The 17,070-nt window shown below is 43.9% G+C and overlaps 1 long non-coding RNA gene across 1 annotated transcript; it reads left to right on the top strand.

Annotated features, from left to right (window-relative positions):
- Positions 1–6: 6 nt before the first annotated feature.
- Positions 7–6,076, top strand: LOC135095978 (uncharacterized). The gene is made up of 3 exons (XR_010264550.1): positions 7–2,190; positions 3,943–4,039; positions 4,678–6,076. It is a non-coding gene; the product is annotated as an uncharacterized LOC135095978 (long non-coding RNA).
- Positions 6,077–17,070: the final 10,994 nt, after the last annotated feature.

The following is a 17,070-nucleotide window of genomic DNA, read 5'->3' on the forward strand; positions in this document are numbered from 1 at the left end:
TCTCTCTCTCTCTCTCTCTCTCTCTCTCTCTCTCTCTCTCTGTCTCTCTCTCTCTCTCTCTCTCTCTCTCTCTCTCTCTCTCTCTCTCTCTCTCTCTCTCTCTCTCTCTCTCTCTCTCTCTCTCTCTCTCTCTCTCTCTCTCTCTCTCTCTCTCTCTCTCTCTCTCTCTCTCTCTCTCTCTCTCTCTCTCTCTCTCTCTCTCTCTCTCTCTCTCTCTCTCTCTCTCTCTCTCTCTCTCTCACCATTGGTAAGTATTAAGAAAACTACCCAGCTCACAACAGCTGAAATAATTTCATTATTTTTCCTGCTAGATTTTGGTATGTTCTCAATCTGCTAACAATTTTTTGTAGCAAATCATTTTTTTTTTTTTTTTTACCCTCTTCCTTCAACCCCCTCAGACACTGATGATTTGCAAGGAAATGATGGTCAGATCAAGACAAAATGTGCCAAAATGTTGCATCCTCACTGACACACACACACACACACACACACACACACACACACACACACACACACACACACACACACACACACACCAATACCTGTCGCTGTTCACAGTGATGCACTGCGGTCACTGGTGACGGAGCGTCATGCTGGTCTCCCGCCACGGCACTCTTGGGTGTTAACAGACCAAACCTAACCTAACCTAATGGGGCCACTGTCCCATTGGGGTGGCACTTAATTTGTCAGGGAAGGTGGTCAGGGGACTGGGGGGAGTGATGGAGGGAGTGCAGACCTGGCCTGTTGTTGCATGGGAGGGGCAGGAAGCAGGGTGTGTGTGTGTGTGTGTGTGTGTGTGTGTGTGTTGCAGGCGGGGACAGTGTGTTAGGCAGCGCTTGGCCCAGTGTGTGCTGACTGTCACTGTTGTTCCAGGTGCCAGGCAGAGCCCAGGCGGCACGCCCTGCTCACTGCCAACCAATCTTGTGTCTGACTTCCTGCAGATTTGGCTGCGGCGTGTGCTGGCGGGAGTGGTGCTATGGTGGAGGTTGTGAGGCCGGGCAGCAGCATGAGTGGCCGGTGGCAGCAGCAGCAGTCTGCCTCAGGTGTGGGGAGACGCAGGTGTGGTGGCAAGAATCACCTGGAGGCAGGCAGCTCTGTCCACAGAGGAGAGAGCAAGTTTGAGTGCCAGCAGTGTGACAAAACTTTTGTATCCAGACAAGGCCTTAAGTACCACACCCTGACACACAGTGGTGTTAGAAATTATGAGTGTGGTGAGTGTAGCAAGAAATTTACAAGAAAGTCTAACCTCACCAGACACACCCTGACACACAGTGGTGTTAGAAATTATCAGTGTGATAAGTGTGGAAAGAAATTTACCACTAAGTCTTACCTCACCACACACACCCTGACACACAGTGGTGTTACAAATTATGAGTGTGATGAGTGTGGGAAGAAATTTACCCACAAGTCTTCCCTCACCACACACACCCTGACACACAGTGGTGTTAAGAATTATGAGTGTGACGAGTGTGGAAAGAAATTTACCCACAAGTCTTCCCTCACCACACACACCCTGACACACAGTGGTGTTAAGAATTATGAGTGTGATGAGTGTGGCAAAAGATTTCCTACCATTTCTCATCTCAATAAACACACCTTCAGACACACTGGCTTGAGGGAGTTCAAGTGTGATGTTTGTGGCAAGTGTTTCAAGACAAGGGGTTGATATTGCCAGGCACATGAGGGTCCACTTTTGAGGTGTGTTGTATGCATGAGTGGGACCACACCCATGCCTGTGATGGTGGTGGTGGTGATGGTGGTGGTGGCAGTGGCGGCAGTGGTGGCAACCGTGCCTGTGTGTGCTGTGAGGGAATAATGGCCCCAGCAATTGTTTTGTGTGGTGGTGGTGGCGGTGGCGGCCATGCCCAGGTGTGCTGTGAGGGAGCAGTGGCCGCAGCAGTTGTTTTGTTGGCAGTGCAGGTGTGACTTTCAATAAATGTGTGTGTAACATCATGCCACGTTCTTTTCCTTTTTGAGTGGTGGTGTGTCGGCTCCCTGTGTCTGGTGTTTGCTGCGCCAAGTTGTGGCAGCCACAAGCATTGCCCCACACTTGCTTCGCTGGATCTGAGCGGCCGCATCCCTCACCACTCCGCCGGCCTGTCGGTGCTCTCTTGTGTGCACTGGGTGTGCCTGAGCCGTTGTGCTGACGCTGGGGAGTCTTCGGCAAGCACAAGTGTCTTGCGTGGTGGTGTAAGAATGCGTGTTGGGTCTTTCATATCAATTAGGAAGAGCAGGGGACCCAGCACAGAGCCCTGGGGTGCCCTGCTGTGCACTTTCACTCTGCTGCACTCTGCTGCATGTACTCTTGTGCATCTATGTGATGGACCTGATGAGGTCTTTAAGTGGTACAGGGACCATAGCAAGGGTAACATAAGAAAAATTCTCAGGATACAACAAATAATTGGTTCAAGCTTGAAAAAAAGTTATGTTTAAAGAGACAGGAAGGAAATGGTTCTCAAATAGTGGTGGATGACTGGAAGTGACTGAGTAATCTGGTTGTTAGTGCTGCGTCAGTAGGGAGGTTTGAAAGATTAGACAAATGTACGGACGGGGATGACGGGTGGAAACTGGCAGGCACTCTCTACAGGGACTGGCACGTGTTGGCCTGGTGGCTTCCTGCGCCAACCCTTGTGTTCTTGTGCTCCGGGGCCAGTTCTGGGCAGCTTGCATTTCAGTCGGCAGTGTGGCGCAGCATTGAAGGCTGTTACAAAGATGCACAGCGTCCAAAGGGCGAGTGTAGTCGTGCACGTTTGGCCAGCCACTAACCCTTTGACTGCCACTTGGTACACCTTTCCCTCATCACCAATCACTGAGACACCTTTACTTGCTCCACAGGCACATCCAGTCTTTGAACTGGGAAGAAATTCCAAAATATATTCTTGCGCTGCTGCTGGTGCTGCTGACTGTGTTGTGTTGCAGGGAAGGGGTCCAGGGACAGGCAGGTTGGTCACACTTAACCCTCCCTGTGTGAATGCATGTTGCTTCTCACCAAACACTTTTCTGGCCTGTAAATCTCGAGTGTTTCATCCCTGACCACTTCCCCCGTGGCTTGTGTGCTGTGCTTGTAAGGCTTGCTGGGGCACCACCACTGGCTGCCGTCCCAACACTGACACCTCTGCAGGTGAACACCACCACCAAGGTCTATACAGGGTGTCTCAAGAGGAAAGGAACACCAACACTAATAACACAGTCTTCTGATGCCTAACACAACACTGTCTTCCATTAAGAGACGAGTGAACCAAACATCAGTGGTCATACAGCTTTTATAAATGCAGAGGAAAGGGAGTTATAAAAAGAGAGAGAGAGAGGGGGGGGGGTGTCACAGGGGAGTGAGAAGGCAGCTGTGTTGAAGGAAGAGTATTAAAGCAAACTGAAAATGAGAAAATGGATACTGGCTTAAACTGTAGCATTAGAAGACAGCTAAATCTTTGAATCCCTTGTTGTTTACCTGATCCTCCAAACTCTTGCCTGAACAAAAGACAAAAGCAATCCAAAGTGAGAAGAATAAAGAAAAAAGAAGAAAAAAAGAAAAGACAAAATAGATACAGGCTTAAACTGTAGCATTAGAAGACAAGCCTGCTCATCCCTTCTCCTGGCTTTAGCCTCTACTGTTCTTATCCTTGCTTTAACTAACAATCTACTCCCCCAGTCTCCTACATGCCTCAGGTCTTTCTCTGCATTCCTGACTGCCATCTGACCCTGCCATTCTCTATTTTCTTCCTCACCATCCTGTCGCCTAACTTCTGCCGTTCTTCCTTTGTGTTCTTCGTTTCCACTGTTCCATTTCTTTTTTTTTTTTTTTTTTTCCAAGATGAGGTTCCCTCTGCTCTAAATATCTTTTCAAGCCATCTCTCCTCGCCGAGTCCTTCTATCTTCCTAAGTAAATTAAGTTTTCCTTTCTCAACCCTGTCCCTGAATGTGCTTCATCACATCTCACCTCAGATTGCCTCTACTGCTGTACTGTTTGGGAGCCCTAAACTCCACCTGCTTGTAATGTTCGTGATCTCTCTAACTTCATGAGATCTCCCTCCCGGTAATGGTAAGTAATTTGTGATCTGTACAAACAGTAAGCCATTCCTTTCCACACGCTTCTGTTAATTGCATACTTGTTAATCGATCATGCTTGTCATCCTCCTGGCTTCCCCTTCATTTATTTTCCCTTACTTTTCTCCTCATACTCACTCTATCAATTATATACATTTATCTACTACTTCTAGCACAATGCTTCCCAGCACTCACTGGCTTCCTCCTGTGCTGTTATATTGTCACCTAACATTTCCTGTCACTGTATCTAATGTTGCACTCCCTCCCGTACTCCTCTGCTATTCTAACACTGTGTCATCTGCGTATGCTAGGCGTCCTAATCTACTGTCTCCAACCCTTGCTCTTATTTCATAATCCTTACTAGCAATTCCTCTACGTATAAAAATATAGATGTAAGTACACTTGCAAACAATACATATAATTGTTTTTAACGTCCCTTTAAGAGTTGCATAATTGATAAATACTGCACTGCGTAACTTCAAATTACAATAAGAATATTTCATTCTTGTAATAAATACTAACAATGAAAATCTCAACTGTCAGAATTTTTTAAATCTCCAGAAATTGTGGCAGTAAATCTCCAGAAATTTTAACCGCATCATCTGACAATAATGAAACCTTTTTCCCGCCCAGACACCGCCGTGTGCACAGCGCCTCGCCTCCCGCTCCTCCAACCCAGCGCACTGGTCACCACATTGGTATTGCAAGGTTTCTGAGTGATAAAGTGGGTCTACCTGTCACATGAGTTACTCCAGAGATGTTTCAAAGTTTATAAGTAGGTTTTACAAGGGTTATAAGTGGGTATTACAAAATCTTAGTGGTATTAGTAGTACTAGTGGTATTAGCTACAGAGGCAAGACGAGGTGTGAAGTGGTTGTACCTGTCATGGCAGCCACTACAGGGTTATTACAAGGTCAATAAGTGTGCTATACAAGGGTTAAGTAGTTTTACTCGCAATATTTCCCGACCAATCAAAGGCTACAACGAAGCTGCCAAGTGGTTCTGTCTGTCATTAGCCACAACAGGCATTTCAGACTGGTTGTGGTTCCAGCTGCTGCATTACAAGGTTAACATAACAGCGTAGGCAATGGTCGGTATTACAGCCGTCATGTTGGTCACCACAGAGATATTGCAAGATATATACGTGGTTGAGTGGTGCTGTATTAGTCAGGGGAAGTGGGGATGTGTTTAACGAAGCTTTTAAGTGGTTTCACCTGTCAGGTTAGCCGCCACAGATGTAATTTACACTGTGGTTAAGTAATTACATCTGCCGTATCAGTTATCACAGGTATTTGAAGGTTTATAAGCAATTACACTCGTCATACTAATGATGAGCTCAGGTGTTACGAGGTTCATGAGTGACAAGATGGTTCCCTCTGCCTCGCCAGACTCGCAGCACCCACCCCGCCTCTCTGCTTCAGTCACCAGCCTGCCCCTCCCTCCCTCCTTGCCTTCCTCCCACCCCCTGGACAGGCAGCGTGCAGGCTTGGTAGACACAGATGAAGCATTCCTTCCCCAGCACTTGCCTTCACACCCACGGCCACGCGCCCCTCCGTCACAGCGTTAACCACCCAACAAGCACCGCATCACAGCCAGGCGGGGTACAACTGCCATCATGATAGTTTGCATCAACGACCCAACAATACCCAATTATCTGCCACTACACACGAGTAATGTGTGCGTGGCTTCATTATCTTGTACAGAGAGAGAGAGAGAGAGAGAGAGAGAGAGAGAGAGAGAGTTTGTTAATTTATTGCGCCAGTCTACAGAAAACACCATACAAAACTACTCCTGACAGTATAAATTGATAATTCAGATAATGACCTGATGAAGGCAAGCAGGTTATGGTCTGGCAGCGTATCAAAGGGAGTGACAGCAGACATAAATGAATTAACGGTGCTGGTTTAGCTTGTTAACTACCTGTCATGAATTAACGGTGCTAGTTTGGCTTGTTAACTACCTGTCATGAATTAACGGTGCTGGTTTGGCTTGTTAACTACCTGTCATGAATTAACGGTGCTACTTTGGCTTGTTAACTACCTGTCATGAATTAACGGTGCTGGTTTGGCTTGTTAACTACCTGTCATGAATTAACGGTGCTACTTTGGCTTGTTAACTACCTGTCATGAATTAACGGTGCTACTTTGGCTTGTTAACTACCTGTCATGAATTAACGTTGCTACTTCGGCTTGTTAACTACCTGTCATGAATTAACGGTGCTAGTTTGGCTTGTTAACTACCTGTCATGAATTAACGGTGCTGGTTTGGCTTGTTAACTACCTGTCATGAATTAACGGTGCTACTTTGGCTTGTTAACTACCTGTCATGAATTAACGGTGCTACTTTGGCTTGTTAACTACCTGTCATGAATTAACGGTGCTACTTTGGCTTGTTAACTACCTGTCATGAATTAACGGTGCTACTTTGGCTTGTTAACTACCTGTCATGAATTAACGGTGCTACTTTGGCTTGTTAACTACCTGTCATGAATTAACGGTGCTACTTTGGCTTGTTAACTACCTGTCATGAATTAACGGTGCTAGTTTGGCTTGTTAACTACCTGTCATGAATTAACGGTGCTACTTCGGCTTGTTAACTACCTGTCATGAATTAACGGTGCTGGTTTGGCTTGTTAACTACCTGTCATGAATTAACGGTGCTAGTTCGGCTTGTTAACTACCTGTCATGAATCATCTTTGGTATGTGATCTACACTTAATATTGCGATCTGTGTGTTATGAATCTTTTGTATGCAATGTACACTTTATATTGTGATCTACAACAAGAAAGGTTGTACTCATCAAGAACAAGGAAAACACTTGTTCTGGTTTGGAGAGAAAATGTCTGGTTAGAGTCTGACGCAGGAGTGGAATGTCTGTTGTAGCGTCGAAGTTCCAAGAAGAGACCGTGAAACACTTCACCCAGTCATTCAGAGAGAAGTCGCTGAAGGCTCAGTAATCCATTCCAATGACTCGCCAGCTTACTCTAATTTAAACCAACTCAAATTTCATCATTTTTCCGTAAATCATCATCAATATTACGGCGATTCTAACATCGGAGGTCGTACTCAAGGAACTGAAAGATCCTGGCTTGATGCGAAGATTCGTATATTGAAAATAATGTGAGGCATCGATCAAAGAACATTTCAGTCACCGAGACTACTTGTGTTGGCGGATGATGACAAAACAAGCTCCTGACGTCTATGTAGCATGTTTAGCCCATGTACTGTACGTGCTGCTCATCGCTACAATATGAAGACAAGAAAAAAATAATTACATTTTCTCTCTATGCTATATATCATTCCAGAATAAATATTTGTACAGTGTAGATACTTTTCCTTGTAGATAATAAGCCAAAGTACGGTGAAGATATTTTTTTCCCTGTAGATAACAAGCATAGCACCGAATAAACAATATAGCACCGAATTAACAATAGAGTGAAGCTGGCTTTGAAAGTAGATAATACAAGATAGAACTTGTGATATTTTAACTTCAAAAGGCATCATAGAACATAAATACATAAGGGGGCAGTTAGCAGGCAAAAAATTATGGTGAGCTAACAGCCGCCAAACTGTGAGTGGCGGGTCATGACGAGCAGGTAGGTGGTCTTCCTGCAGCAGGCATTGGCATACGTCAAGGAGAGGCTGTCCACGTGGGAGCAGGTCTCCCACAGCAGGACAGTGCAGGCAGTAGTGTTGCAGGTTACTGGAGTCAGGAGAGTGGCACAGGGACAGGAGGTATAATGAAGCTCGTCTGCCAAGCCCGCAACCTGCCACAGGGGTCGGTAGCAGAGTCTTAGCTGCGCCGACACCACACTGTGTTTTCGGACCCACAGGCCCCGACGGCGGTGCTCAAAACGATGATGACTGTTACTGTGTGTAAAGCGTATGTACCTCATGTGATTATTCCTCGGCATATATTATAAGTGAAATGTTCAATAGTTTTCTATTTGCATGAAAACGTGTAATATGTGTGAGTATCAGTATTTAATGCTATATTAAGCACCGAAGCCGATGCTCACTTGTTGGTAGTGTGGGGTTAACCTGCTAGTCGCCTGCGGGCATCACTCACGGCCAAGTCGCGCTCAGACAAAGACGGGCAGGATGGTGACCGAGGTAAATACTTTAATTTTGTAGTAAAAACTGATTGTCATAGTGCTAAGTCAATTGCATGTATTGTTAATGAATATTGTAATATGTTGAAAGTGTTTAATATCAGTGTATAATGTTATTTTGTAAGAAATTGAGACCGAGAACTTGTTCGCAGTTCTTACGGTCATGCCTACCTCATCAATAAACGTCAGAGAGAGAACTGCCTTTCCTCGACCCTACGATGATGGGTGTGATCAGTAAAACAGATCACCTGAGAGCCAATTGATGCCCAGCCGGTGCGGCTACAGTAAGAACTCGGCCTACAAGCAAGAAATTGGCTCCATGTGAAACCGCAGCAAGAGTGAGTCACAGGACGAGGGGACGCTGACATAAGCCTAAAGGTTGACCTCTGAGGCCCCGGGGTCAGCTCTACCCTTGACGACAACCACTCCCTTCTACCCACTGTGCCTCGCCACCATTTTGTAGAACCGATGGTCACAGGCAAGAAAGTATAATATTATGTATGTGCACTGAATTGAGTAGCCTAAGTGAAAATTACCCACAATTAGCTAGTATTAAGAGTGGTAATTTAATTGTTCTTTCAGTGTCTCAGTATTGACACAATTAAGTTGTTAGATATGTCTGATACTGAGGAAATTAATGCCGTAGATGGCCTTAGGGAAGGTGAGGGTGAGCAAGTGGACAGGGATCAAACTTGTATTGAAGAAGTTAGTGTCAGGGAGCGAGTGCTGACCGACAAAGGAAGAGAATATCAAGTCAGTGTAACCAAAGGAAGAGCAGAGTCCTGTAAGCGTAAATGGAGCAGTGTTACCAGCAAAATTAAGAAAGGATTAAAAATTGTAATTAGCCCCTTTGAATTAGAGCCCATGTCAAGTGAAGTAATAGAGGCATTTCATCAGTATTATGTGGAATACACAAAGCTGGTGGAACTAGAGCCAGAAAGGTCAGAGGAGCTAAATGAAGAGCTGGAACACAATCAACAAGTTCACCATGAAATATTAGAAAGTATAGAATGTAAAAGAAAGGAGTTAAAGAATGACAGAGGATCAATTTGTTCTAGCAAACGGTCTAGACATTCTAGAGTCTCATCTACTTCATCACGTTCATCAGCAGCACAAAGAAAGCAAGAAGCAGCAGCAAAGGTAGCCAGACTTAGAAAGGAAATGGAATATCATGATAGTTTAGCAGAGGCAGAAGCAATGTTCTCAAAGAAAAAGAAAGAGAGAGATTTAGCAGTTGCTAGTGCTGAACTTAATGCTCTTAGCTTAGTTGAAGAAGAAGTAAAAATGCTTCCAGGTAATGATGAAAGTGTAGAGAAGCAAAGTTATCTTCAACAATACATAGAGTCACAAAATGAAATGAAAGCACAAGCAATTGCAAATCAACAAAGTGACAATGCCATGCCTCACAAATATGTTACATTCCATGACCCACAGAAACCTTCTTCTTGCAATAGAGATAATGAATTGATGACAAATGAAGTAGATGGACAAATATTTAGTGAACCTCAGGTAATAAATCTCAACCCTACAGCTCAAAGTCTTGTACCAAGCTCTCGTAGACACACTCATAATGTCAACATGCCTAATAATGTGAATAATGTGAGACAGAATCATCAATCCTTTTCCCATCCTGGGGGAACCTTTGCAATCAACATACCTGATCCCAAGTGGAGCCTCCCTCCAATAGAGCCTAACACTTTTGATGGAGAACCCATGGAATTTCCAAGTTGGTTGAAAAACTTTGAAACTTATGTAGAGTCTAAAACTTCTGTTGGTAAAGAGAGACTTGCCTACTTAGAGAGGTATACAACTGGTGAGGCAAAGGATGCCATTAAAATGTTAATGCACTTTAACTCTGATGCTGACTATGTGCAAGCAAAGAAAATTCTTAGTGATAAATTTGGAAACAAAAGCATCATAGCTGATGCTTACACAAATAAGTTAATGAATTGGCTACCAATCTCTCCGCATAATGGTCCAGCATTAACAGCATTCTCAGATTTTTTGAAGTGCTGTTTAGCTGCAATGAAACACACTTCTTATTTGTCATTTCTGAATGACCCTAGAGAGCAGAGAAAGGTGCTAGCAAAACTCACTGAACATGTTGTTCATGACTGGAGAAAGCAAGCGATGATATATCTTGATACTAACAGTAACAACACTTCTAGTAGCAATGAAGAGCACCACCCACCCTTTGAAATGTAATGTGAATTTGTCCAGAAAGAAGCAAAAGGAGCAAGCAATCCATTTCTTTCCTGGAATTCAGTAAGTAGGGAAGTAAATGACTGGATCAAAACTCAAACATGGGCAACCAATTGGAAACCAAGGGAATCAAACATCATGACAAAGAATAGAGGGAGTAGAACTTTCATGGCTAAATCAATTGAGGAAAAACCAATGTGGTCATTCCAAAGTAAAGTAAATGTACAAGCCAACAAACAGTATCCCAAGGACCTGGAAAGGAAAGGACGATTCTGTCACTACTGTACAAAGGATCATGATTTAGATGATTGCAAGGAATTTTCCAAACTTGATGGTAATACTAGGTACAAATTTGCTAAAGAAAAACGGTTATGTACAGGGTGTCTAAAAATGGGTCACAAAGGAAAGGATTGTAGAAGAAGGAAAGTTTGTAAAGTATGTCAGAGATACCATCCCACAGCTCTTCACAATGATGATATGACAAGAACTGAGAGCCAAAGGGTGCCAGCACAAGCAACTCAGCCTAAAGATGATAAACCCACAGTAGTAGCAAATAAGGTCAAAGTTACAGAATCAGTGACACATGACATGCACACCATGATAGTTCCTGTATGGTTACATCATGTTAGTAATGAAGAGAATAAATTTTTAGTGTATGCCCTGCTGGATGAGCAGTCTAATGCTTCATTCATCAAGGAAAGCACTCTGAATAAATTGGGAGTTAGTGGACCATCAGTGTCACTCAATATCCACACAATAAGTGGAAAACAAATCACTGATTCTATCAAAATTCATGGACTTAAAGTAAGAGGTTATAATGAAGAAGTGGAAATATCAGTCCCTTCAGCATATTCAACAGAAAACATTTCAGCTGGACGGAGTCAGATACCAAGGCCCGAGACTGCTTGCGACTGGCCCCACTTAAAGGCAATCTCTGACAAACTAATGAAATATGACCCAAACATTGACATAGGACTCCTCATTGGTCTTGATTGTGCAGAAGCCATTATGGCAGAAGAGCAAATAGCAGGTGATAGCAAGAAGCATCCCTATGCTCGTAGGACAGAGCTAGGTTGGGGGATCATTGGTAAAATCTCACCCCATTCAAGTCCATTGGAGGATACAGTGGTAGTCTACAGAACAGTGACACAAGAAGTAGAAATCAATGAAGAAAAGAGGGTTAATTTCTTAGTGGTTCCTACTAAAACCAAAGAGATGATTAATCCTTCTCAAGTGAGAGATATGTTTGAACTTGACTTCAGTGATAGAAAGTCAGCTGACACTCCATTATCATATGAAGATAAAAGGTTTATGAGTAAGATGAAAGAAGGAGTACATCAGCTGAAGGATGGCCATTATGAGTTGCCCCTTCCTCTTAAAGATGATAACGTCAAGCTTCCAAACAACAAACTATTAGCAGAGCAGAGACTCAAGAAGTTAAGAGCTAAACTTGAGAAGGATAATCAACACGAAGGTGATTACAAAGTGTTCATGGATGATATGATTACAAAAGGTTATGCAGAGGTTGTACCGACAAAGGATTTAGTTAGGAATGATGGTAAGGTCTGGTACATTCCACATCATGGAGTCTATCATCCGAGAAAGCCAAAGAAGTTAAGAGTTGTATTTGACTGTAGTGCAAACTACAGGAACCAGTCATTAAACAGTCACCTGTTACAAGGCCCAGACCTTACCAACAAACTTATTGGAGTGTTGTGTAGGTTTAGGCAAGAAAGCATTGCACTTGTATGTGATATAGAAGCAATGTACCATCAAGTGAAGGTCAACCCAGAACACAGAGACATGTTAAGATTCCTTTGGTGGGAAAATGGTGACCTTAATAATAAGATAGCTGAATACAGGATGACAGCTCACCTGTTTGGAGCTACTTCATCTCCAAGTGTAGCCAACTTTGCTCTTAAGAAAGCTGCAGATGACTACAGGTGTGGATCTGATGCAGCCAAGTTTGTAAGAAACAACTTTTATGTTGATGATGGTTTGAAGTCAGTAGTTACAATGGATGAAGCTGTCACTCTTATTCAGCAGAGCAAAGAATTATGTTACAAGGGAGGTTTTAACCTTCATAAGTTCTTGTCAAACAACAAAGATGTATTAGCTGCAATTTCTCCTCATGAGAGAGCAGATGGAATTAAAAGTTTGGATTTTAGTAAGAATGAAGACGCACTGCCTATAGAAAGAACTTTGGGAGTTGAGTGGTGCATAGAATCTGACACATTTCAATTTAGAATAAAGCTGAAAGACAAGCCACTCACCAGGAGAGGCATTCTGTCAACAGTGAGCTCTATATATGATCCAATAGGTCTAGTGTCACCTCTCATACTGACTGGAAAGCAAATTTTACAAGAATTATGTAAGAATGCAGTTGATTGGGATGATGAGGTGCCAGATTATGTCAAACCTAAATGGATAAAATGGAAGGATGAGCTGCACAAACTAGATCAGTTAAAGGTACCTAGATGCTACAAACCTGATGACTTTGGGGAAGTAGAAAAGGTTGAACTCCATCACTTTTCAGATGCCTGTCAAGAGGGATATGGCCAGTGCTCATATATTAGATTAATTAGCAAGACTGGCCAAATTCATTGTGCATTAGTAATGGCAAAGTCACGTGTCACACCTCTAAAAACCATAACAATTCCCAGACTAGAACTAGCAGCAGCAGTGGTGTCAGTTAGAATCCATAAACTCTTGAAGGGAGAACTTGAGTATAATAATGTGGAAGAAGTATTTTGGACAGACAGCAAAGTAGTCCTTGGTTACATTGCAAATGAAGCAAAGAGATTCCATGTATATGTTGCAAATAGAGTAGAAACAATAAGAGATCACACTTCACCAGATCAGTGGAAATTTGTAGAGACGCAGTATAACCCAGCAGATCATGCATCTAGAGGCATGACAGCAGATGAATTGTGCAATAGCAAGATCTGGTGGAATGGCCCAGAATTCCTTTGGCAACATAGCAAAATGGATAGCCATTCCCAGTACAAGGTCATAAATGAGAATGATCCAGAAGTGAAGAAAGTTGTATGCCATGCTGTAGGTACACAACAGCCCACAGATATACTAGAAAGACTTGAGTATTTTTCTGATTGGTTTAAAGCAAAGAGGGCAGTTGCTGTATGCCTCAAGCTTCTGAACAGCTTCAGAGGAAAAGGTGATGGCACTACTAAAGTAAAGGGAAACACATATAAGCCAGTAAATGTAGCACAAGTGTCAGAAGCTGAAAATGTAATTATAAAACAACTGCAAGCAAAGGCATTCCAGAAGGAGATAAATGTACTGGAATCATCTGCTAACCATAATTCTTTAATTAAAGGAGACAATGGCAAGGGAACAAAAGTGATAGACAAGACCAGTTCCCTCTATAAGTTAGATCCCTTCATTGACAAAAATGGTATCATGAGAGTAGGAGGAAGATTGAGGCTTTCTAATTTGACAGATGAATCCAAACATCCAGTCATCCTCCCCAAAACATCTCACATAACCCAGCTGATAATATGCCACCATCACAAAAGGACAAATCATCAAGGCAGGGGCATAACTTTAAATGAAATCAGGTCATGTGGATACTGGATAGTAGGAGGATCATCCCTAGTATCAAGGCACATTTCAAAGTGCATTATCTGTCGTAAAGTTAGAAGTACAACACAGGGACAGAAGATGGCAGACCTGCCTATTGACAGACTAGAACCATCACCTCCTTTTACATACTCAGCAGTAGATTTCTTTGGCCCTTTCTATGTCAAAGAGGGGCGTAAAGAGCTTAAAAGATATGGAGTGCTCTTTACTTGCATGGCATGTAGAGCCGTGCACATAGAGACAGCCAACAGCATGGATACAAGTTCCTTCCTAAGTGCATACCGTCGCTTTGTAGGACGAAGAGGGCCCGTAAGACAGTTGAGATGTGACCAAGGAACTAACTTTGTAGGAGCCAAATCAGAGTATGAGAAATGCTTAAAAGAATTAAATAACAATAAAGTCAGACAAGAACTCGTGAAAGATCAGTGTGACTGGATTGTTTTTAACATGAATGTACCCAATTCCAGTCACATGGGAGGTGTTTGGGAGAGGCAGATACGCACAGTGAGAAATGTACTCTCTGTGTTACTTGATCAGCATGGTACCCAGTTAGATGACCAAGATCTGAGAACCTTCCTAGTTGAAGCAGAAAATATAGTTAATGGTCGTCCCCTAACTGTGGACCATTTTAACTCCCCAGAAAGTCCTACACCGTTGACACCCAGTAATTTGTTAACTATGAAAACAAAGGTAGTACTGCCTCCTCCAAGCATTTTCATTAAGAAGGACCTGTACTGCATAAAGAGATGGCGCAGAGCACAATACCTGGCCAACCAGTTCTGGTCCAGGTGGAAAAAGGAGTATGTGCAATTCCTACAGCTTAGAAATAAGTGGACAACACCAAAGAGGAATCTCAGTGTAAATGACATAGTTATCATCAAAGATCAGAATTTAGCAAGGAACCAGTGGAAACTGGGAAGAGTAACAGAAGTATCTCCTGATCATGATGGCCTAGTAAGAAAGGTTAAGGTCCTGGTTTCAGACTGTAATCTCGACAACCAGGGAAGACAGTTAAAGGCAAACAGGACCATCATAGAGAGGCCAATACATAGTCTAGTATTGCTGTTAGAAGGTAATGCATAATAATAGACCGGAGCATCCCCGCCAAGGAGCCAATGTAACAAAACATATTATGTGCTAATCCTAGTTTTAAGGTACATACTAATCTTAATTTAAGGTAAATTGTTACACAATTTAGGGGAGCCATGTTACTGTGTGTAAAGCGTATGTACCTCACGTCATTATTCCTCGGCATATATAAGTGAAATGTTCAATAGTTTTCTATTTGCATGAAAACGTGTAATATGTGTGAGTATCAGTATTTAATGCTATATTAAGCACCGAAGCCGATGCTCACTTGTTGGTAGTGTGGGGTTAACCTGCTAGTCGCCTGCGGGCATCACTCACGGCCAAGTCGCGCTCAGACAAAGACGGGCAGGATGGTGACCGAGGTAAATACTTTAATTTTGTAGTAAAAACTGATTGTCATAGTGCTAAGTCAATTGCATGTATTGTTAATGAATATTGTAATATGTTGAAAGTGTTTAATATCAGTGTATAATGTTATTTTGTAAGAAATTGAGACCGAGAACTTGTTCGCAGTTCTTACGGTCATGCCTACCTCATCAATAAACGTCAGAGAGAGAACTGCCTTTCCTCGACCCTACGATGATGGGTGTGATCAGTAAAACAGATCACCTGAGAGCCAATTGATGCCCAGCCGGTGCGGCTACAATGACGAAATGCATCATGGTGCTGAATGGTGACGCTGGCCGCCTGCTGGTCATCCGTCCTGATGCTGGTCGAGAGTAGAGAAGCTGCTCGGATCCTGGACTTGAGGCACTGGAGGGAGGGGCTGGGGCCAGCGTGAGGGGCAGGCAGTCCTCATGCAGCTTTAGCCAGGCGATCCACGGCGTCACCATGAGACAGCGAGACACGTGAGGGATCCACACAAACTTGATATCTAGTGACCAGTCATGAGCCAGAGCCAGGCCTGTCAAGATCCTGTTCACCAGGTGACGAGGGGCAGGGTTCGAAGATGTAAGGGCATGAAGGGCTGCCTGTGAGTCACATATAATAACCCCGTTTAGGCTGCCCTGACAGAGGGGACACAGCATCCAAGATGCCGTGCAGCTCACAGAACGTGGAACTGGAGTGAGTCGGCAGCCGACGCCCAACCCAGCCCACTTCTGGTGGTTCCGTGCCAGGGGAGAAAACTGCACCTCCCGCTGTGCCGTCCATCTGCACAGACAGACCCATCCGTGTATGTGGTGCGGCGAATCGATGGTGGAGACTGTCGCTATGGCGTCCATTGCTAGGTGTTTCTGCAGGACCGGAGAGAGAGAGAGAGAGAGAGAGAGAGGGCGGGGATAAGAGCAGGATGGGGGCAGGGGGAGGGAGACGGGAGTGGGGAGAGAGAGAGAGGTGGCTGAGTGATACACGTCCTGACTGTCCTGCAAAACTATACCTGCCCGAATGTCTACTTCGCTCCTGCTGACTTCCCTTTCACTCGTCTCTCCACACAGTCCCGGCACCACCACCACCATCCACTCTCTTCCTGCCTCCACTCTGACATCCCCCGTCCCCCCGTCCCCTCAGCATTATTTGGGCACTCAGGAGGTTTGTAATGACATCAGCGTTTTCATCCAAGGGTTACGTTATGTCTGGATTAATGCAGTTCATTAAATCCATTGCTAATCCTTTCATTGTTTAGACTGCGGAATAAAAGAAAGTTTTTGCCCAGAAATGAACAGTCGCTGTCTTAAGATGATCAGGTTGAGGTTATTTCCACAAAACCCTAGAGGTGGCGTGACCATTCTGACACAAGCTTGGCCGCGCGCGCGCACACACGCCTTGCCTGCGCTGCACCGAGTCACTGCAAACTTCCGCTTTCAGAAACGCTTAGCTCACTCAACACGACTGTTTTCCAGGGCCACAGAGATGCCTAGCCGGGTTCTCAACAGTGTTTCTCCTGTTAACAATGTAGAAATCTTGTTAATCTGTCACTGGAACTGAAAAAAAACGCCCTTAAACCTTAAAATCCTTTACATTTTCACCCCAACTATTTTCCAAGGCGACAGAGATGACTAGCCGGGTTCTCAAGTGTTTCTCC

Source organism: Scylla paramamosain, unplaced genomic scaffold (assembly GCF_035594125.1).
Source record: "Scylla paramamosain isolate STU-SP2022 unplaced genomic scaffold, ASM3559412v1 Contig2, whole genome shotgun sequence".
Taxonomy (NCBI): Eukaryota; Metazoa; Arthropoda; class Malacostraca; order Decapoda; family Portunidae; genus Scylla; species Scylla paramamosain.